This window comes from Leucopleurus acutus (assembly GCF_964270905.1).
Source record: "Leucopleurus acutus genome assembly, chromosome: 16".
Taxonomy (NCBI): domain Eukaryota; kingdom Metazoa; phylum Chordata; class Mammalia; order Artiodactyla; family Delphinidae; genus Leucopleurus; species Leucopleurus acutus.
Window position 1 is genome coordinate 45,564,528 of NC_139158.1, and position 24,218 is coordinate 45,588,745.

Consider the following 24,218-nt stretch of genomic DNA (forward strand, 5'->3'; position numbering starts at 1 on the left):
GGACTCTCATGGCTATTTCCTTTCCCATGTTAGGGAAGTTTTTGAATATAATCTTTGCAAATATTTTCTCGGTTCCTTTCTCTCTCTCTCTTCTCCTTCTGGGACCCCTATAATGCGAATGTTGTTGCGTTTAATGTTGTCCCAGAGGTCTCTTAGGCTGTCTCATTTCCTTTCATTCTTTTCTTCTTTATTCTGTTCCACAGCAGTGAATTCCACCATTCTGTCTTCCAGGTCACTTATCCGTTCTTCTGCCTCAGTTATTCTGCTATTGATTCCTTGTAGTGTAGTTTTCATTGTTCATCTCTGTTTGTTCTTTAATTCTTCTAGGTCTTTGTTAAAAATTTCTTGCATTTCCATCTTTGCCTCCATTGTTTTTCTGAGGTCCTGGATCATCTTCACTATCATTATTCTGAATTCTTTTACTGGAAGGTTGCCTATCTCCACTTCATTTCATTGTTTTTCTGGGGTTCTATCTTGTTCCTTCATCTGGTATATAGCCCTCTGCCTTTTCATCTTGTCTATGTTTCTGTAAATGTGGTTTTTGTTCCACATGCTGCAGGATTGTAGTTCTTCTTGCTTCTGCTGTCTGCCCTCTGGTGGATGAGGCTAAGAGGCTTGTGCAAGTTTCCTGATGGGAGGGACTGGTAGTGGGTAGAGCTGACTGTTTCTCTGGTGGGCAGAGCTCAGTAAAACTTTATTCTGCTTGACTGCTGATGGGTGGGGCTGGGTTCCCTCCCTGTTGGTTGTTTGGCCTGAGGCAACGCAACACTTGAACCTACCTGGGCTCTTTGGTGGGGCTAATGACAGACTCTGGGAGGGCTCATGCCAAGGAGTACTTCCCAGAACTTCTTCTGCCAGTGTCTTTTCCCCACAGTGAGCCACAGCCACCCCCTGCCTCTGCAGGAGACCCTCCAACACTAGCAGATAGGTCTGGTTCAATCTCCTATGGAGTCACTGCTCCTTCCACTGGGTCCTGATGCACACACTACTTTGTGTGTGCCCTCCAAGAGTGGAGTCTCTGTTTCCCCCAGTCCTGTCAAAGTCCCGCAATCAAATCCCGCTAGCCTTCAAAGTCTGATTCTCTAGGAATTCCTCCTCCTGTTGCCGGACCCCCAGGTTGGGAAGCCTGACACAGGGCTCAGAACCTTCACTCCAGTGGGTGGACTTCTGTGGTATAAGTGTTCTCCAGTCTGTGAGTCGCCCACCCAGCAGTTATGGGAGTTGATTTTACTGTGATTGCGCCTCTCCCACCGTCTCATTGTGGCTTCTCCTTTGTCTTTGGTCGTGGGGTATCTTTTTTGGTGAGTTCCAGTGTCTTCCTGTCAATGATTGTCCAGCAGCTAGTTGTGATTCTGGTGTTCTCGCAAGAGGGAGTGAGAGCGTGTCCTTCTACTCCACCATCTTGGCTCAGGACCTCATCAGGAATTAATTAACTGATAAATATAATTTATAATTTTATCACTTTCTGAAATATACTTCTAAGTTTTTTTTTCCAGAAAAAAATCTTCTCTCTTCTGCTTTATCAACCTACATGTTGATAAAGTATACCTTTGTAGACAAAGATGAAACATTTATCTTTTTCTCTTTACCTGATCCTTCTAGTATTTGGCTTCTCCAGCTAGCTCTCCTGTGGACTTGATGGTTTATTGCAACCAGATTACTACTAGTTATACTAATCATAATAATTTGTGTTTTTTTGCTTCCAAATGCTGGTCCAATTTATGACCATGGGGAAGCACTGTGAATGAAAAATATTGCCTGTCATATTCTGGCGCTCCATGGTAAGTCGTCAGCCACTGCAGCCACCCCTAAGGGTGCACCCCGAGGGGACTCAGGATGGGAAAGAACAGGATATTGGCCCCAGATAGCTAAGCTGCACATCAAAGGAATGATTCCAAAGAGCCCAGATTCTTGCATCTTCCCATAAGTAGAAAAGGGCTAAATTCATTAACTTGAGATATCTGGTTTTCTTTAATTAACAGTCAGTCATCTTTTCATGTTCCAACTACCTGGTCTTGGTTGTAAAACTCCTATAGTTCCTGCTTCCCCCCTTACCTCTTCAGAGCAGTCCTGACGAGCTATCCTAGGCTTGAAGTCCTCAGAAGGTCCACCAAATAAAACATAATTCTCAACTTTTAGGTTGTGCTTTTTTTTTCAGTCGACAGAGGCAACCGTATCAACATATTTGTGTCTTGCCCTGGATGATGCACAATTCGTTTATCCCATAGTTTTTTTTTTTCACAGCTTAGTATTTTAAGCTAGGAATCAGAATAGCTAGGCTGGCTTCTTTTCTTTAATTCTTCTCTCCAGCCCTCAAGATACAAAAAAGTGTTACAGACCACTCATTATTCTAGCTATTCTTCAGACTTGGCTGAGTGATTTAGAATGTTGGTCTGGAAAAACTCGTAATCATCGTCTGGCCCCATTTATGTTCCCGTGGAATTCCGTGAGGCTCCTTCAACTCAACAAACCTTTGTGTAGAGGTGCAGGTCCACAGGTAGTGGTGTGAGAGGACGGGACATAGGCAGGCTTCTATCAGCCCAAATACACTCAAATTCCTTTCCCATTCTCCAGGGCAAAGTTTAGTGTTAGGCTTAAAAACAGATATACTAAACAACTCAGCAGGTAACTTCTGGAAAAGCAATGCTTCAGAATCAGCTTGGGGTTGCTGAAATAATTTGATCACTCCAGGAAGCCAGGAGGTGAGATGCATGGAAAATTTTTTTTCTTGTTATCAAAGCTCAGAAAACCAGGGTATTGCATGATCTGGATATGCTGTAGCTTATCTTTTTCCTTTAAAGATGGTAAGTTTCTTACAATATGTTATTTGGTATAAATATTTTAAAAGTTTAGTCTGAAGCTAAACTTTTAAACGTTTAAAAGTTCTATCCACGGGACTGGATAGAACTGAGGGGAATCCAACATGCCTCTTACAAACAGTTTCTATGGCTGGCCCATTTAATCAACTGAAAATCTTGTAACAGAGGCAACTTACCTATTAATCTTCTTGCTGACTCTCTGTTGGGTCATTTACACTGTCAACCTGATTATTCATTTCAACTGGAACCAGAAAGGAAAACAAAACAAAACCAAAAAGGAAAACAAAAGGTTAAAGATTTGTTAAACCCAAATCTCTTAAACATATTAAAATGGCCTGTGAATTGTTACATTTCTGATTCCCTATCTTATACTTCTTTCAGTTTGTTTTCATTCATTCAAGATTTGGGGGCCACTCTTATAGATTTTTACTGGTGGGGGAATGGGGAGGGCAGAGTTGCTTCTTTACTAAACTGTAGGAGCTGAGTTGTCATTTCATACCAGATTTTTGGGTTGATATTTTGTGTGTATTTATTCCCATCCTTAGGTAAATTCAAAGGCCTTAATAGATGTCTATGAAAATAAAGAGGAAACAAAGCAAACCGGATCATCGACGTGCAGAGAGGTAAGCAGCTTCCTCTACAACAGCAATGCCAGTAGGCCTGCTTGGTTTGCCAGGTCTTCAATTTTGAAATTCAGAACTGACACTGTAAACTTGCCAGTGGGTGCACTGGCAGTGGACACCATGAAATAGAAAAGCAAAACATCTAACCAGATCGCACAGCAATGATAAAACGTGTGCTTTTACTCTACCGTGTGTTCTATGTAAGCATTTGCATACAAATAGCACACGTAATTCATTAATACCATTGTCCAGAAGGAGCCCAGAGCAGGCACAGCAGACACTGGAAATTTTCAAGGGTCAGTAGGTTTAATCAGATTGGTATTTTTAAAGCATCAAAGCCCATATTATAAACTGCAAGACTTATACAGATGAACAATGGCTAGGCCAAACGTAACAATAGAATTCTGACTTCAAACCTTTGGAGCAAGCAGCTCAGAATGGTCAGGACTTGGTCAGTGACTGCCAGCTGCCCTGTACTTTACCCCATGCTCCCAACACAGGACGAGCCAGGGAAAGCCAAATATGTTCCCGAACCAATCAGCCACTTCTAGTTAGCCCAAGTGCAGCTTCCCCTTACCGGCAACCTCCAATCAAGGATGCCTGAAGTCTCCCCTCTTGTTAGAAGTTCCCCACTTCCCTCCCTGCCTTTGAGCTGGCCAAACACAAGCGATGATGGCTGCGTGACACCCATGCTTTGGTAGCTCTGAATAAGTAACCTCTGTTTGTTCTCATTTGGATAGTCTTCATTTGTTGGAGCAAAAGCAACAATCCAAATCTATTTTACTTTTTTTTTTTTTTTTTTTTTTTTGCGGTACGCGGGCCTCTCACTGCTGTGGCCCCTCCCGTTGCGGAGCACAGGCTCCGGACGCGCAGGCTCAGCGGCCATGGCTCACGGGCCCAGCCGCTCCGCGGCATGTGGGATCCTCCCGGACCGGGGCACGAACCCGCGTCCCCTGCATCGGCAGGCGGACTCTCAACCACTGTGCCACCAGGGAAGCCCGAAATCTGTTTTACTTTAATCAAGTTTTCATGTTCAAGAAAACCAGTGGCAGGTGCTGGAGCTCACATTCCAAAGAGACTTGAAAGAGGGAATGACATTGAATGGCAGCCCACCCAACTCTCTCTCAAGGAGGTCTCTTTCTTTGTTCCTCCTGCAAACTAGCCTTGGTTTCTAATGATGTGTGAGCCCATTCTTTACCCCAGTTATAAACTGGCCAGTTACAGGAAGTGTACCTCTACAAAAAAGAATAATGTATGCACTTTCTATCCTGGTCTACAAAAATATGGGTGAGTGTTGCTTTTCTGTTCCTTCCTCCAACCCAAGGGTCCCTAGTTCCAAAACCTAATAAGTGTTAGTATGAAAAGCATTTCATGATCAAATAAGTTTGGGAAAAGCAATGTTAAATGATGTTAAGAAGTTTCTTTACAGCTGAGACTTTGGAGAGCCTGGAATGTGCATGGCAAATCTCCAAGATTTCCCACATTTATCTCCCTTTTATTCATTGAGCATTGCATGGACCTCGTATTCTTTGGAACATGCTTTGCAGAGAAGTAGTTAAGAACCGTGCCTATGGTGTCACAACAAGGCTGGGGAAGGTTTCATTCAACTGAGCATCACCAACATGGGGTGGCTTTTAATGGAATGAATCTGGGGTTTGACAATATTATTCCCCTAGATAAAGCATGCCCAGGGGTTAAAAAAAAATCAGTTTTTTGGATGTATGATAGGCTTAAAGATGTATTGTAGAACATGGGGAATATAGCCAATATTTTGTAATAACTGTAAATGGAAAGTGACCTTTAAAAAATTGTATATATTTTTTTAAAAAATTAAAAAAATACTTAATTAAAAAATCAGTTGGTGCAGAAGGGCTTATAATTAAGGGAGGCAATTAGGTGAGGGCAAGCCTTGTAGCAGGGTGGAATGCATGGCATAGGAAACCATTTAAAACCACCAAGTAACTTCTACCAGTGGCTGAAATTTTCCCAAGGTCATTATCAACTCAAAGTAATTGGCTTTGTTTTCCTGGCTAAAATAACCCAAACAACAATATATATATAAACAGTTGATCACTGAACAATAATTCTGGTTCTCTTAAGCTCTGTGGGCAAGTGGAATTAAATATTTAGAAATCATGTGTGCTCAAATAGTTGTTTTTCTAAATGATGATAGTTCAAAGGGTTTCCAGTATCGTTGTGCAGGGGCAAGGCTATAAGCTATAATATTCCTGAGGCTCACAATTTCTAGATGCCTTCAAAGTAAGATGTGACTAAAAAAAGGTTTTTGTAAATTTATTTATAAAGTACTTCTAAAGACTCACTGTGTTTTTGGCCAAGCCATCTGATGTGTGATACAGTGAGGTGAAGTGATGAAGGTCCAAGAATAACCTTAGCCCAAACTCAAGCCAGGGCTCCTCTGAATGCTGAGTGTTTGCTGAGTGTTTCCATAAGGTTCACCCGCTAGACTTCAGTTTAGCCTTGGAATTACCCACTGTTTCCTTGGTGTTGGGAAGTAAGATTCAACTGAGGCACATGCTGTTTTTTCAAAAGGCTGCCAATTTTGTTTGTTAGTTCCCAGTAGAAAATGGTTTTTGAACTTTACCTTGTTCAATCTGAATATGTTGACTCATAGAATAGACAGCTCCCTTAATCCTAGATTACACAGATTTGTAGTTTGTGTGACTCAAATAGCTCAGAAACTTACCATCAGGACTTGTAGAATTTTCTGTGTCACCAGAGCCTTCGCTTTTCACAGGAACTCTAGGTGTGTCCTCGCCTTGCGCTGAAAAAGAAGATAGTCCTTGATTAGTAGAGAATTAGAACAGCCTGACTGCCAATTGTTCTGTCACCCTCCATTGCCCTCTTAAGTTTAAAAATACTCCTGGGATTGAACTTCTTTTGCAGAAAAGCTTAAAGGAGCAAATAGTAGGTTGAGTTGCTTGAATACTTTAGTGCTGTCATATTCTAAATTCTCTCTAATTTGTGAGATAATCACATACATACATGCACAATGTCTCAAATTAGAAAGCTGGTAGCATGAAAGCGGCAAAACTTGGTTTAATCAGAACAACCCACAATTTGAATTTGGGGAAATTTGTGTGTGAGTTTATGTAGCTTAAACTTGGAAGAGAATGAAAAAAGAAAACCTGTTTTGCCTCAGGCATGCCTGAAAGCTGAAAGATTCATTCTCCTGGCAGTGAAGTTTAAACACAAATGAATGGCTCAGTTGCTCCCCTAGAAGACCTCAGATGCCGCCATTTTGGATCGTTGAGAATCCCATCTTTAGTTAATTTCTGTTGTAATTGTTCTCTATTTACAGTTTCATAAGGCTTGTCATCACTTGCTGTGGCTGAAGCTATATAACATGCCTAAATGTAGTTGTAAGGAGACTGTTTTTCTTGATCCGATATTTGTACATATAGAAAAAATGATCACTATAATCTAGTTAACATCCATATTTCTTATTGTGAGAAAATTTACAGATAGTCAAAAGGACAATAATCTCTTACTTCTTAGTTAAATATCTATTATGTTTTCACAGCTTGAAGAGCCAGGGCATTTGAAAATACAAAGATAGAAAGTACTAGACGAGTCCATAACTTAAACAAAAGATTAAATTCAGTTTCATTACATGAATACCTATTGAGTCCAGAGTAGGTTCAATTTGACCTTTCTGTTAGGGTGAAGCAAGGCTAGGAAAGATCCAGTGTATAATCTCTTCAAAGAAAGATACCTTTAACTTGTACTCTTGGTAATGATTTACTGAAGCTGAGAATCAAGAAGTAAGGTGACTAATCTTTGAGCCTGGGTGGATGGAAGGTCAGTACTTGACAATATATAAAACAAACAAAGTGAAGGGAGGTGAAGAGGGTCATTTAAGTGGAGATGCCAAACAAGTTTTGCATCTAATGCTGAGGAAGAAAACTGAGAATTAGACATGTGGGAATTTGGGAGATGTCCATGTAGAATAATGTTATATTGTTGATGACATGAGAGTGGATGAGAAAAGTCAGGAAGGGGATAACATAAGGAAACATGACTCGTGGATACCCAAGTCCTACAAGGACAACATGAAAGTGACTGTGCCCATGAGTTCTTTTAGGTTGGGAAAACGAAAACAAAACTTGAAACTTCCAGCTGGACTTAACCATGTCATATCTTTTGTCACTCTGTCAATTCTAGAAAATAGACCATTTTCCAATTGCTCATCAACATGTTCCTTACAGACACAATTACAGAAGAAACTACTGATGGAGTTGTCTAAGCTTGGGAGCAGGAAGTCTTTGCTAGTATGCCTCAAAACAGAAGTAGTTAGAAAAAAATGGAACTATTTGACTTTATATAAACACAAACTTATGGGTGGAAAAGCTACCATAAGAAATGTTTAAAAAAAGAAATATTACCAGTTGAGGAAAATTATTTATACCTTTTATCATAGACAAAGGGTTAATATCTTTGATATATAAAGTACTTCTAAACATAAACAAGATTGACAATTGGATAGAAAATTGAGCAAGAAATCTACCAGGAAGTTAATTAAAAAATAAGAATGGCCTGTAGTTGTGTGAAAATGTGATTCACTTTGCTACTAATGAAAAAAAAAATGCAAGTTAAAATTACACTGAGAGGGCTTCTCTGGTGGTGCAGTGTTTAAGAAGCTGCCTGCTAATGCAGGGGACACAGGTTCAAGCCCTGGTCTGGGAAGATCCCACATGCCACGGAGCAACTAAGCCCGCGTGCCACAACTACCGAGCCTGCGCTCTAGAGTCCGCAAGCCACTATTGAAGCCCGCACGCCTAGAGCCTGTGCTCCACAACAAGAGAAGCCAGTGCAATGAGAAGCCTGCACACCACAACTAGAGAAAGGGATTTCTGCCTAAAGTAGACTATCATACTGTAGAATAACACTTCCACCAAGAACAGCTAGAAACATTGAACAGATTATTTGAGGAAATTAAGGCACTAGAGAGCCATTAATGCAGCAGAAGCTGGAGGAGGTGAAAAATGGTGAACCTGACATTCCACATACAAAGAAGTTTAACAGAGCCTTCAGATGTTTTGTAATGAGATTTGTGGGGAGAGAGGAAAAACTTACAGGTCAGGGCCCACCAAAGAAGAGGTGCGCTGATAAGTACCTTGAGTTTTCTGTGGGTTATACTTGGGGGGGTAATGAACTTGAAATAGACCAGTTCTTAAAAAAAATTGAAGGCCTACTTTTAATCAATTTAATCTCTGATTCGATTTCAGTGCTCTACTCAATCCTACCAGCCTTTCAGAAACAAAAATAAATCCTCTCTGGAAGAAGATAAGGCCACCCAGAGGCTCAAGTTATCTCTACAATTTTTCGCACATAGTGTCTAGCATTCAATAAAAAATTACCGGTCATTCCTGAGGAACAAGAATGGATCACTGAAAACCAAGACAATATATAGAGACATGTTAGAGATCTATTTGTAGATACAACTTTAAAATATGGTTAATGTGTTTAAGAATTGGGTGAGGAGAGGGAGAATTCTCATGGCAAAGAAGTTAACTGGACTAGACGCTAAATAAAAAAAGTCAGATGTAAATTCTAGAACTGAAAATTATATAATAATTGAAGTTTAGAATTCAATAGGTGGATTTGGTGGCAATTAGACACAGCTGAAGGAGGAATTTACAAACTGAAAGCTAAGTTAGAAAATATAAAGAATAAAATACAGATGAAAAGAATTAGCAGACGTATGAGATAGGGTGTATCCTATGCGTAATGGGGCAAAAGCAATATTTTAAAAGATAATGGCTGATAATTTCCCAAACTGAATGGAAAATATCAAGCCACTGCTTTAAGAGTATTATGATACCCAAGCAAAATTAATGCAACGCAAATCTTATTCAGGCCAATCAGTGTAAACTTGCAGAAAATCAAGGTTAAAGAAAAAATATATATTTAGGAGTAAAGACCCATTAACTTCAAAATAGCAACAATAGGAATTATAGATGACATCTCAATAAAAATCATGGAATCCAGAGACAATGTAATGATATCTTCAAAGCACTTAAAGAAAATATCACTAATGTAAAATTTCATACCTAGCAAAATCTTCTTTCAAACTTCCAATTTGAAATAAAAAATTTTCAGGGAAAAAATAGAATTTGTTCAGGGGGAAAAACAGTAGACCTACACTGAAGGATTTTCACTATATGAAAATATAAATTCCAGGTAGCTTATAGAACTAAATTTGAAAGGTAACATGGAAAAAGACCTTTATATCATGAGGCAAAAATTTCTTACACAGTTACAAAGCACTGACCATTAGGCAAAAGACTAATAATATGGAAAACATTTAAATTAGCATCATTATTTTATCAAAACACACCATTAAGAGAGTGCAAAGTAAACCAGAGTAGAAGATATTTGCCATTTGTGTTTGTGTACATATATATATATATATATGTATATATACACACAAACAAACACACACACATATATAATATGGATCTCACTTACAAAGGACTCTTGTACTAATATATAAAGAAAACAATATAACATAGAAAAGACAAGGAACCCAACAGAAAATGGGCAAGACACAGACATGTCATAAAAGAGAATATCCTGGCTGGTCACTTAATTTCTTCAATGACTTTTACCAAATCTCATAGTACTTAAAAGCCTCGGCTTTTTCACTATAAAAATAACTATAAAATGTTCTAACTCCTTGGACACCATCAGAACTTATTAAAATACAACATAATCGTTATATTTCATAAGATGATTACTATGGAAGGAAAGTTAATTGACCTAACACGATTTAATCAGTACTTCTTTGACTTTCTCCTTGGCGTCATTGTTTGTGATGGGATCTAGGGTACCTGTAGCTGATTCTTCCAGGAAATCTCTTTCAAAGTCATTACTCTCAATGGTAATAACCCTGGTGATATTACTATAGAGATACCTCTCTGACATCTCAGAGAACTTTCTAGCTAATAGACAGGATGCTAGTCAATATAATAATGCTCAATGAAAATGAAGGAGCATACAAAACACTTTTAAGAGCTGGGCGAGAGAGGAAAAAAGAAGTTGAAGAAAGCAAAACCCAAAAGGCAAATCAGACAGTAAATATTTAAGTTGTTTGCCTTACGTTTTGTCTTTTCAACCTCATTATTTTAAAATATAGTACATTGTTTGAGAAATCTCAGGTTATGCCACCAAATTGGCACAGATTAGCATGAGATCTAATGGCAGGTTTTGAGATCCATGACAGAGATGAAAAGAGAAATCATAGTTGTAGCTCTATATATTGCCATGTTCTTGAGCAGAGGTCTCTTAGATCGCTTCTGAAGACCCTAATGGTATGTTTGGTAGACATTGTTCATTTAATATCATGAGTGTGCATGATACATGCACATGTGGTATGAATATATGACTATGTATGTGTGCCATGGCGTGCTTATGTGAATATGCATGTGTATACGTGTATGCATGTGCAAGTGTGTGTGTGTGTGGGGTGTATTTGGAAAGAGGGAGAGAAGAACGACAGATACTTATTACTCTGATGTGTGTGGAACTGTTATTATCCTAACGGTTTCTCCCCTGCTGGGCAATGCATCTGAGTGCCCCAGAGAAATGATGCCATTTCACACAGACAATAGAATCTGATCGAAACAAAAATTGCCTCTACAGCCTATTTATTTCAGTTTGCCTGTCCTTCCCTCATTTTGATTGCTGCTGCTTGGAACACAAATGAGGTACATTTCAGGGCTCCTAGCAGGAGATAAAAGATGCTGAAATAGAAGGAGTCTGGGACAGACAGTACCATTTTCATTTTCAATTACCAACCTCAACTGTCCTCTTCAAAGCCTTGATTATGATAACCTTTTGTAGGTTAGTTGCATTACATAAAAAATAATAAAATGAAGCAAGTCTCATCACAAAGAAAAGATACTGAAATGCATATAGAATACAATTAACCAGATTTTAAAATACATAAACATGGAGAGAAATTAGAAGATTCTCCAAGTTTTTCTTTTGAGATTTGTGTTGACAAACTCCATGCAACAAATAGAATTACAAATAATTATTTCTCAGAATGTGTAGTTGCATAGGTATCATGACAGCTATAGAAAGCAGGGCCTGTCTGGATTCAATTGTATTGAATTAAAGCGTGTTGAACCAAAGCAAGCATTCTTGAACCATCTTGACTTTTGCCATATCTGTGTTCCAACTTTATTATTAATGTAATGGATTAGGCAGTTGTTTCAGAAGGCTCACTTCCTGTCTTCCACCCCTACAGGAGTTGACTTCACTGTTCCCTGACATTGGGCTTGGTCATGGAATTTGCTTTGGCTAATGGAATATTAGCAAAAGTGAGTCTAACAGAGGTTTGAAATGCATTTGTACAGTTGGGGTTTGCCCTCTTGTGCTCCTGCCTTTTGCCCCAAGAAGAACATGCTTTAGGGAGCAGCTGATCTAAGGAGGATAAGACCTGAACTCAACTCACAGCCTGACATCCTTCCTGGCCCAGACTAGATGTGGTTGATCCTCTCTGAACAAAAGAATGGATGATTGTTGTTCTAAGCCTCTGAAATTGAAGATGGCTTGTTACGCAGCATTACTGTGGTGACAACTAATGCTTAGTAATGTTTTTAATTGACTCAGGCCTAACATTGCTTCTTAATTTTGTCCCATAGCAATCACAGCTATAAAACTGTGAGCTTAATTTGTGCCTACTTTTTTCACACATGATAATAAATATGTGTGAATAAATAATAAATATGTTAATTTTGATATCACCTAAAATCATCTACAGAGCTGATAGGGATAGAGTAGGAATACTTAAATAGCTAGTTGAAAAATCCCACTAGGGGTTTAAAGACAGAGGGAATTTTAAGGGAGTTTGGGAGACTATTGTAAGCTAATGACCACTCAAGAAAAGAATCTAGTAACCTAGCAACAATGTACACTACCTTGAAGGAAGACCAAGCACATTCAAGTGCAAGGCACACTCAAGCCACAAATCCTGATAGTTAAAAATACAAGACAATAGATATGGGGTCTGAATCTTGTTACATGAGGTCAGGGAGTAAATGGTCCTTGAAGAGTTGCATTTCTGCATGTAGTCAAGACAGGAATATAAGTGAAAGGGGAAAGAAACTAGGTGAAAGGGGACATTATACTGAAACCTGAGATGAATTACCATATTTTAGTATATGTCATCACCCTTTTGCTAATATACATATGATTAAAATAGCTCAATGACAATCCCGGTCAGACCACACAGGGTCAAAGGAGGAACTAATGATGTACACCTTGACATCTCCCCAAAAATGAGGGAGAAGGTGGTCTTCCCCCACCTTCCCTCTGATTATAAAAATGTAGCCCTCTTTGTTCTCAGGGCTGCACTCCCTTGCCTGCCCGCTTATATCTCTCACAAGTGTCCTATGCTAATAAACTCATTCTTTGCCTATCACTTTGCCTCACGCTGAATTCTTTCTGCATCGAGACTAAGGAACATGAGCTTCAGTAAGTCCTGACACCAGGTGAGCGGTTTCAATGAAAAGACAATGCGTTTGAGTCCCCTCCTAGTCAGGGATTCTGGGTTCAAGTTCCAGTCTGACTTTTGGCTGGGTTGGAGCCCCATCCGAGAAGGAGTGTGGTTTCAGGGCAACAAATGGTATCTGTATGAAATTTTGAGAAACGCCAAGTTGATGTATACAGATGAGACGTCCCTTAACAGGCTAAACTCTGTTGCCTTCACAGTGGTACTAAAATGGAAGAAAACTGGTCGCAGAGTTTAAGGCGTTTGTCACATATATTTAACTTCCAAGCTCAAATGGAGAAAAGCCATTATTCCACATGCATAAACATCAATTTATGTTCTTTTTAAGCAACTGATTGTTAGGGGAGATGAGCTCCATTAGACCTTACTTTATCCTAGAGTGCCAAGCTCGCTTTCTAGGTGTAGAATCCAAGTGCAAGTAAAACTAAAGGAGATCAAAGACCAGCTTACGGAGCAAGAACAGAGTGTCAGTGAGAAGACAGGACTTGAAGAGAAGTTGAGTCTTTGTATTGTTATACTTCCCCACAAACTGCTCTCTACAATCAAGGCACCAACACTATGTAAAGTGATTGTAAAAGTCAGTGATGCGACTCCTCTTAGTGATGTGGTTCCAGCAGCGATAAACTAAATATATTTAACCTCAAGAAAAAAATTCCAATCCTTGGTAATGGCATGAGCTTATCCATTTACATAGCTGCTTCAGTAGCAACCAGGTTTCTTATCCAGGTGTTTTGTGATAATATGTAAGGGTGCAAAGGATAAACACTACTCCTAGGAATATTCATCCAAAGTGAAGGGAGGGAAAATAGACCAGACAGCATTTAACAAAGATTACTACCCACCTTCTCTACAACAAATGACACGCAACAAACCACAAGTCCAGCCTCTACAAATTCCTTCTCTCCTTTGAATACGCCTTTGTTTTGCTTTTTGTAACTCCCTTTTCTGTTACTCATGACAGATACTGAACCTCAGGACTGTCCATTTCTGGCCACCTTTGTGGGAAGCTCAACATCAGTGAAAGGGGATGGAGTGTAGCTCTCTGGAGTTGGACACAGCTGGTTTCAAATCCAAGCTCTGGCATCTCTAGTTGTGCGATCTTGGCTAGGTCTCGTTCACATTCAGAGTTTCAGTTTTGTCACTTACACATGGAGGTAATGATATCTCCCTCACAACATTTGAGGATCAAAAGAGATAATGATTGACTATAATAAACGCTTGATTAATATTTTTTGGCTGAGAGAAATAAATTTAATATCTACTTCTTGATGTCTCTTAATCAAGGATATTTAAGCATAAAAACTTAGCTGAATCACTTCTCCGTATCATTCAAGAATTTATCCCATTTTTCCTCCTCTTTGGTATTATTCATTCATTCATCCAGCCAGCCAGCATATATATTGAGTCCGTGCTACGTATAAACCTTAATGAAAAGAACTGAATGGAGTAGAAGACTGGCTTAGCTGGATTAATAAATCTCAGAGAATAAAAGCACTAATACTGTTCTACAGTGTATTTTTCTTTTATTATTACCTCTTAACATGCAGGGTGTTGAGATTCCTCCTTCCTTCCTTCCTAACTTCCTTCCTAATATCTTTCCTCCCTTCCTCCCTCCCTCCCTTCCTCTCTTCTGTCATTTATTTTAATATTTTACCAATTTTTCTATTTGCTCATTTTTTTCTTACTGAATTTTTTTTGAGTTTTAAAAAAAATTTTATTGGAGTATAGTTGATTTAAAAATGTTGTGTTAGTTTCTACCACACAGCAACGTATATTCACCCTCTTTTAGATTCTTTTCCCATATAGGTCACTTAAAAAACAATATCTAAAGATTTTAGAAGAAAGCATAGTAAAATTGATTTAATGTATCTTAAAGAAAATCAAAAGAAGGCCATCCAGGAGAAAATATCTGCAACGTGTTTGACAGAGAGAGGGTTAATTTTCTTAATTTATGAAGACTACATGAAAGTCAATAAGGTCATTACTATAGGGTGAGCATGTGACACACACATTAGCAAGCTACTCCTTTCGCACATTGTCTGTGGAAGCGTTTTCTTTGGGAGGGTAAAGTGGTCACAGCATCAACCACATTCATTGTGCTGGATTCCTCAGCAAGTGTGTCCCATGCCCAGCCCAGGCCACCACTTTGTCGGTACTGTTGCCTGTCACAGTGGGGGCTATCCTTGGGGTTGGATAGTTTTTTTCAATTCAACGTGAGCCTTGCAACTCGTTTTTGCTCTAAGAGCAAAAAAGTCAGCTTGGGCTTCGCTATTCTCTTTGCTGTTTTCTCTCTCAGCCTCCAAAGCAGAAGGTGATAAACCCTAAGCAAACCCTACACAGACTCCTCAGGGAATGAAGGGGGCTCCTCTTTCAAGGGGGCTTCATCTGGGACTTTCCAGCACCTCCTCCTCTGCTTCCTGCTCACCCCCAAGATCTTGCCTTATTTATTTTCCCTTTTGCCCTCTATTTGGTGAAATTCCTATTGTTTTTTTCCCCTAGAGGTAATTAGATCCAGGAATTTGTTATTGGTCTGCCTCTCCTTTTCCATTTTCCTCCCAGCAAGAGATATTGAAATGGAGAATCACAGCTTGTTTTCCTGTCTCTTTGGGGCAAGGCAGAATAAAGGTGTTCACGGCTGTCTTCATGCGCTTGTGGAAATTTCCCTGGCCTGCTCTTCTCCCAGTTGGGAAAGTAAATGGTAGCTAGTAAGACCCTATTCAGGATTATTTCAGAGCCTGGTAGAGCTAGGGAGTAGGTTGGGGGTGACACCAGGCTTACGCCTTCCTTTTGCCATGGCTACCAGCTCGTTCTTTTTTTTTTTTTTTGCGGTAAGCAGGCCTCTCACTGTTGTGGCCTCTCCCGTTGCGGAGCACAGGCTCCGGACGCGCAGGCTCAGCAGCCATGGCTCACGGGCCCAGCTGCTCCGCAGCATGTGGGATCCCCCCAGACCGGGGCAAGAACCCGCATCCCCTGCATCGGCAGGCGGACTCTCAACTGCTGAGCCACCAGGAAAGCCCAGCTTGTTCTTTTAATTACTGTTTTTATTTGTGTTGTTCGTTTGCTTGTTTTACTTATCTGCTTTCATATCATTATGTTTGGGTGAGTGAGATTTGAAATATGACTTCACATCACCAGCTTAAACCCAAGACCAGATGTGCAGACTCCTTTGATTTGTGGGATGGGGTATTCACTCCGGGTGTCTCACATACTTGGCCTTTGTCAACAGCTGGTTTTAGGAATATTTATCAAAGGATAGTTCTGATCAGACTTGAGGTTATGGACTGAATATTTGTGACCCCGCCCCCCCCCCCGGCCCTGCCACAAGATTCATATGTTGAAGCCCCAAGTGGCAATGTGACTGTATTTGGAAATAGGGCCTTCATGGAGGTAATTAAAATTAAATGAGGTCACAATAGTGAGGCCCTAATCTGATAGGACTGTGGCTTTATAAGAAGAGAGCTCTCTCTCTCTCCCTTTGCCATATGAGGACACAGTGAGAAGGGGGCCACCTATAGGCCAGGAAGAGAGATCCCGCCATAAACCAAATCAGCCAGCACCTCGATTTGGACTTCTCAGCCTCCAGAGCTGTGAGAAAATAGACTTCTGGTGTTTAAGCCGCCCAGTCTATGGTATTTTTTTTATGGCAGCCTGAGCAGATGGGTATACTTGATTTACAATTAGTTCCTATTTCTTCGGGACAAAAGTACAATTGTAAGCCATCTGCCCCTCATCTAACCTATTTTCCCCCAAAGAACCTCAATCCTAAAGCTGCTCCTTGACCATCCTACTGGTGGTCATCACTTGTAGACACATGCCCTTGGCTCCCTCTCCAAAGTCAAAAAGGAATGACTATTCTCAATGGTGAAAAACTGAAAGCATTTCCTCTAAAATCAGGAAGAAGACAAGGATGTCCACTCTTGCCACTTAGTTTTGGAAGTTTTTCAACATAGTTTTGGAAGTCCTAGCCACGGCAATCAGAGAAGAAAATGAAATAAAATGAATCCAAATTGGAAAAGAAGAAGTAGAATTGTCATTGTTTGTAGATGACATGATACTATACATAGAAAATCCTGAAGATGCTACCAGAAAACTACTAGAGCTCATCAATGAATTTGGTAAAGTTGCAGGATACAAAATTAATACACAGAAATCTCTTGCATTACTATACACTAACAATGGAAGATCAGACAGAGAAATTAAGGAAACAATCCCGTCTACTATCACATCAAAAGGATAAAATACCTAGGAATAAACCTACCTAAGGAGGCAAAAGACCTGTACTCAGAAAACTATAAGATACTGATGAAAGAAATCAAAGATGACACAAACAGATGGAGAGATATACCATGTTCTTGGATTGGAAGAATCAATATTGCCAAAATGACAATATTATCCAAAATAATCTACAGATTCAATGCAATCCCCATCTAATTACCTATAGCATTTTTCATAGAATTAGAAGAAAAAAATTACAGTTTTTAAGGAAATACAAAAGACCTTGAATAGCCAAAGCAATCTTGAGAAAGCAAAACAGAGCTGGGGGAATCAGGGTCCCTGGCTTCAGACTATATTACAAAGCTACAGTAATCAAAACAGTATGGTACTGGCACAAAAACAGATATAACTCAATGGAACAGGACAGAAAGTCCAGAGATAAACCCATGCACCATGGTCATGTAATCTATGACAAAGGAGGCAAGAATATACAGTGGAGAAAAGACAGTCTCTTCAATAAGTGGTGCTGGGAAAACTGGACAGCTACATGTAAAAGAATGAAATTAGAACATTCTCTAACACCATACACAAAAATAAACTCAAAATGGAGTAAAGACCTAAATGTAAGACCAGATACTATAAAACTCTTATAGGAAAACATAGGCAAAACACCCTCTGGTGTAAATTGCAGCAAGATCTTTTTACAATCCACCTCCTAGAGTAATGAAAGTAAAAGCAACAATAAACAAATGGGACCTAACGAAACTTAAAAGCTTTTGTACAGCAAAGGAAACCATAAACAAAACGAAAAGACGACCCACAGAATGGGAGAAAATATTTTCAAATGAAGCAACTGACAAGGGATTAATCTCCAAAGTATACAAACAGCTCATGCAACTCAATATCAAAAAAAAAACAACCCAATCAAAAAATGGGCAGAAGGGGCTTCTCTGGTGGCGCAGTGGTTGAGAGTCCACCTGCCGATGCAGGGGACACGGGTTCGTGCCCCGGTCCGGGAAAATCCCACATGCCGCGGAGCGGCTGGGCCCGTGAGCCATGGCTGCTGAGCCTGCGCGTCCAGAGCCTGTGCTCCGCAACGGGAGAGGCCACAGCAGTGAGAGGCCCGCGTACCGAAAAAAAAAAAAAAAAAAAAAAAAAAAAAAAAAAATCAGAAGCTGTCTTTAGTAGATAAAAGGCAGTGGCGGTAGCCGAAGGTGGGCATGAAATCCAGACATATGCATATACCTTTTCCTTTTATGTTTAACCGGATGATGTCCCTGCATACAGCCACTTTGGGAATGGTTTGGAAATTCATCACTAGTTATTGTCAGAATAGCCAGGCTATAGAGACCCAATATTTGTGAAGAAAACCCCCAAAACATATCCACCAGATACTTCAGTGTCTACTACATGCTGAGATATAAATGGATGAGGCATACTGATGTCTTCATGGACTTCACAAGCTAGCTGAGAAGGGGGTGGGGGGGTTGAGATTGAGAACATGGACCACCCACAAGCCACGTGTTATGGTATGAACTAGGAACTCTGGAGGCCCAGTGGAGAGTGAGTCACCTTTTTTGAGGGCTGGTGAAGAAAAATCTTGGAGAACAAGGAAATGACATTTAAGTTGGAGCTGGTTAGAGGAGTCAGTTTCAAATGTTTTGCATCCTTGCCAAGCACTGGGATAGGTAGAAATATCTCCTGTGTGTCAAAGATCTGGAGGACTCAGTTTCTTACATCTTCAACTGGACCACCTTAGGCCTGACCCGTTTTACTCCTCATCTCCCTTTGCTGGTTGTGCTGCCCCCACGGAACTCTAAAAGGCAGTTCCATCTCCTTTATGTAAGATCACAACCACCGAAGCCTTCCCAGGTGTTGCCACACTTGGCTTACCTGAGCTGGATTCCGATCACATTCTACATGTCTGGCTTTTCTTTCCCTTTTCCAGGCCCCAGTTAAGCATCTAACTCTCATTCAGCCTCATAATGCAGTCCCCACACCCTCCAGGGCCTGGCAGGAATGAAGGCTACAAGTAGGCCCTTCTCAGCCGGGGGCCGCCAGGGCTGGTCTCAGATCAGGGTCTTTCCAGCAGGAACAATACAAACCGGGTGTCTCTCAAATGCCACCCCCTCCCCACAACCATCACACCCTCTTCGTGGCTCTTATTTCTCTACAGCGACCAGATAAGTCTACCCAGCAGGGCCCTAGTGAGCACAGAGATAGGGATTTTTTTCCACAGGAATCTCTTGATTCTTTTACTCTAATAGGGTTTTAACTATGTAAGGAGCCACAGTGGGGTAGCTTTGGGCTTTCAAATGATTCTTTATGTGGTATCTTTCATAAGGAAGGAAACTTGCTGCTGGAAATAACCCACGCTGGATTCTTAGAAACTTCATCACACACTTAAGTCTCCTGAAAGAAAGTGCCTCTGACTGCTTGGGTTGAAATCCTGCATGATTACATACACAGCTCTTTAGTCAAAGGATAATTTAGTCCTGTACATTCTTAATTATAGATTCCTTAATTATTTCCACTAGATTTTGCCCTCATGGTTTATTTTCCTAAATAGCACAATTTATTCAGAACATTTAATAAAATCTAGTGGGTCATCTTGGTGATGACCAAAGTACTAGAAATCAATACCCAGGAAGAAAGCTGTATAACTAGTAGATTTGCACAATAAATAACTAGTAGATTTACAGAAACACCGAAAGACAAACTATCAGAGGACCCTGATCTGGAAGTAAGTGCATTCAGTTCTGTTAAGGAAATTCCATTTCTAGTCTTAGACTCTCAATACCAATTCTCTCAGCTTCAAAGAAAAATGATAAGATTTTTTTCCTACTAGGAGAAGTTTTCAAACACACCTGGCATTAAACTAGAGCCCATTTTATATTTAGTTTTTCTTCAGAAAGCCCATTTCACAGATGCCTGGATCTTAATCTTTGAACTTCTTTGTATTTAATCATTTTTATGCCTTCTGAGAGTTTATCACTACCAGAGCAAACACTTAAACACACACACCCAGAAAAGACTGTCTAGGCCACATTCATTAAACATGTAACTAAAACTGCTATTAAACTCAGTCAGATGCCTTTTACCAAAGAGAATTCTAAGTTACCTGCAAGAAATTGCTGTTATGTTTGCCAACCCCCTCTACCTAGGGGCTTTATTCCCCTCCTAGGTAATAGGCCTATCTTGTCTTTTGCTGTCTGAACCAGACTGCTTTGCCCAAGAAATAAAAAAAGATCTTTGACCATATTCCAGTCCAACAAAACCCTTCACAGGTGTGACGCTGGGCCCCAGAAAAGTGGCATGGCTGCCCCAGGCCATCTAGTGATGAAGTTGGGGCTGAAAATTCTTCCAAATTCACTCCTGGGCTATTTCCACTTCATCAATCTAGTGACAGTGGTGAGAGAGCCCTACAGAGGCAGGTGAAATGGGACTGGAATTTGGGAATGGCCTAGAATCTTCTTTCACAGGTCTGCTTGGTCAACTCTAATCCATTTGAAAGCAATGGACTTGAAGAATGTCTTCCATGTCCTTAGGATGGCTTGGGGGAGGGAGAGGAACACAGACCTATTCACAATGAGGAGAGTGAGTCCTGTCGAACGCCAGGGACTTCTGTGGTCAGCTGCAGCAGGCTCAGTGGGAATGGTGACATGCCAAGGTCTCGCCTCTACAGGACCTGCAGGGCCCTGTAGCACAGACCATACTCCCCTGCCAGATATTTTAGAGTCAAAGCTTGGGGGTTTCATTCTCCTTTTGAAGCTGGGTACATGCCATGGCCTCTTTAATCTGGAAAACCAGGTTACTGTCACTCTGAACCTCCTACTATGTGGTTAGAAGTGTATGATGGCTTGGTCTGGAGTCCATGGGAAAGAGTCTAACAATGAGGCAGAGTACGTTTTCGTGGCTTGCTTGAGCACCAGAGGATCTGAGGGCTCAGCAGTAAAGTGGGTGAGCCGTCAGCAGAGGTTGGGTCTGTGATGATGTCACCCTCTGGGCTTCAGGGCTCTTCAGGTTTGTGCCGCAGTACCAGCCTCTGGGAGCTGACATGACTGGGTCGCTCAGTACTCTTCCTGCTTGCCCCTGGGTGCTGAACATCTGAACTCTCCCGTTGCTTCGTAGATTGATTGACTTCTGACGGCTGAATTTTGCTTTTGTCTTGACTGATGTCTCTATAGGCACCCTGGTCTCTCCCACAGTCGTGAATCTCTTGCTTGTTTCAGAATTTTGACAACCGAGGGATTCCCTAGCCCTCTGTGTGGCTGCCTTTCTGCCTCTTTTCTCAGACTGTCATAGATACTCCCGCAGCTGTCAAGCTGCTTTCATTCTCTGTGTGGAAACAACGCCTCCAGCAAGAGAATGGGCTCTGACAGCACTAAATAATGGGCCTTGCACCTGCTTTATCTCTTGACTCTTAATCTCTTGTTCTAGGAGATAATTCAGGAAACTCTCCCATAATAGAAAAAATAACATCCAGACTTTTCCTTTCAGGCAAAGGATTCTTAATCCTTTTTTTTGTTCATGTATTTTACCAAACTAGAGATCCTGTCACATCACCTCTTCAGCAAGATACAATTCACCTTTGAGGAGAAGGCAATCCAATTTTGATTTATTGATCTTAGGACACAATGCTTTTCTTAAAAAAAAAGAAAAAAAAAGTGTAGACCCGTCTATGTGAGACTGTCAAATAAAAAAGCCTGAAGACCTGGCTTTTTAAAAGGGGAGATACCAACGGAGTTTGATTTCTTTCTTTTTACAGAACTATACGGACATTTTTGCTTGTAACATAATTTCTTTGAAAGTTCAAAATAACGCAGCTAGAGGTAGTAACATTTCCCCTGCCCCATGGTTTCCTTTGGGCAGATGGTAAGAGTATTTCTAAAGGCCACCCTCAAATTTCAGCTTTCTGTTCTGTTGCATTTAATTGGTTGCTATTTGGCTGCCTTCAATAGAATATTGATTATATGTGTGGCTGTAAACCTTGGAGGAAGAAAGAAGACAGGTTCTTATATACCAGTAAGTGTCCTCCATTATAAAGAGACATCTATTAGAGATGTGGAGGTGGTGCTGTGCTGGTGCTGGTGGTGTGTGTGTGAGTGTGTGTGTGTGTGTGTGTGTGTGTGTGTGTCAGGGGACAGAAAAGGAGTGCTCCTTAAGGTTTTATCAGGCAGGAAAGTGACAGTATCTGTTTTGTGGCTAAATTGTTACTACTGTGTTTCCCTGTTTCAAAGATACATTTTTGCCCCACGTTTTAATATCAGAGAAGTTGAAATGAATCGAATAATCAATGGCTCTACAATTGCTATCAACCTGGATTAAAGCCAGGTTCGATAGGATTTGCATCTGCTTGTTAGTCACTGGACAGCATTACCAACCCCATATTAGTTTAATGTCCTGCTGCGATTTCTACGGACCGCACTGGGATATGAATTCAGGGCACAAACCTGTATAATTAGCATCAGCATGTGATTCAACTTTTTAAGAAAGACATTTTTTTAACCCTTCTTCCATCAATGCCAAAGGTCAGACACCCAAGCCTCCTAGCTTTTTGGAGCAGCTATAGTTGGTGCCTGGGCCACCACCCCTGGGCCACCTCTGAGTCCCCCTGCAGCTGCACCAGACAGTAGCCCCGTGTCCTCCGACAGTTTGTCCCCTTGAATGCCTGCATCTCTCTGCTTCTCCACTGGCAGGGCCAGGGTAGCTTGTTCACCTCGGGACAGAACAGCCCAGCCGTCCTTTGCCAACGAAAGTCTGAGAACATTTGCTTATTAATTGCTCATCACTAAAAAAATGCTGGGGATCTAACGCCCCCCAGGGCAGCCCTCAACCAACCAGGGAAGGGAGTCATTGGCTAACACTCAGCTTCCCTTGATTCTGAGGTGTGTTCTACATTGGTCTTCAAATTGGTCTTCAGAGGGACTGGGTCCATTTGCTCACAGTGTAACTGGCTCACGACCCATACTTTACTGGTTCCCTTCCCTTCCCTTCCCTTCCCTTCCCTTCCCTTCCCTTCCCTACCCTTCCCTTCCCTTCCCTCATTTCCCCTAGTGCTTCCCGGGGCCGTTTCCCAAATAAGCCACCTGCATGAAAGGTGTGACTTAGGATCTGCTCTCGGAGGAGCATAGACTAAAGCACTGTGCCCTATTTCTCCTTTACCCTCATCGGAGGGTGTAGCTCTTTTTGCCCTATATTGAGTTCTCCATCTGGGGACTTTTTCTTTCTCGGTGAGACTGAATAGAAGAGTAATTCTTATAATTGAAGGGATCTTAATTTCAAGGATATACAATTGATGGAAAAATAAAACCCTGCTGGGATGACATGAACACATTGAAATTACAAAAATGAGTCATTAGCTTTTCTCCCCAGAATCAGTATAAAGTTTTAAATAGTTGGAAAGTGTTCTGTCCACCCTGATCCAATTAAACTAAGTTGGCACCTATATGGGTCATGGTATGGGTCTCAGGCCTCATCATATAGTTCTAAAAAATCATTATAGGAAATAATGGATATCAAGCAGTTTTATTTCAGTTGTAATTTTACTGTTACGTTTTTTAGGATTTCTCATACGTGACATGGAGGTTGATTAGCTGATGGTAGTAGCCCCAGTGGTCCACTTGAGTTTGTCCATGGACCATCTGCTCTGGACTCACCTGGAGATGACTACAAAATGCAGATTTCTAGGCTTCTTATCAAATACATTGAATAAGAATCTGTGGTTGGTGGGGCCTGGTAATCTACATTTTAATAAGCTTCCTCGATGACGTCTGTGTGCACAGAAGTTTGAGAATCACCTGCTTTTTGACTACTTTTCACTAAAATAGCATCTTTAAGGTTCCTGAACTCCTTCTAGTGTGTGTGCTTAATGCATTGACTACTAGAAATTTTATTCACAGCATAAAAGCTATAGCTAATATTTAAAAAAAGTGAAAACGAGCATTGGGAATAGCATTGTCTTGATGATGTGCCCTTTAAAAAAATGACCACATTCTACAATTCCGGACAGAAATTCTGGAA

The 24,218-nt window shown here is 40.7% G+C and overlaps 1 pseudogene across 1 annotated transcript in view; it reads right to left on the reverse strand.

Annotated features, from left to right (window-relative positions):
* Positions 1–24,218, reverse strand: part of LOC309973445 (ADP-ribose glycohydrolase MACROD2-like) — a 794,489-nt pseudogene that overhangs the window by 13,892 nt on the left and 756,379 nt on the right. Inside the window, exons 12-13 of the transcript XR_014327208.1 lie at positions 6,147–6,224; positions 2,996–3,060 (exon numbers count right to left, since the gene is read on the reverse strand). The product of XR_014327208.1 is annotated as an ADP-ribose glycohydrolase MACROD2-like (transcript). The remainder of the gene's footprint in view (positions 1–2,995; positions 3,061–6,146; positions 6,225–24,218) is intronic.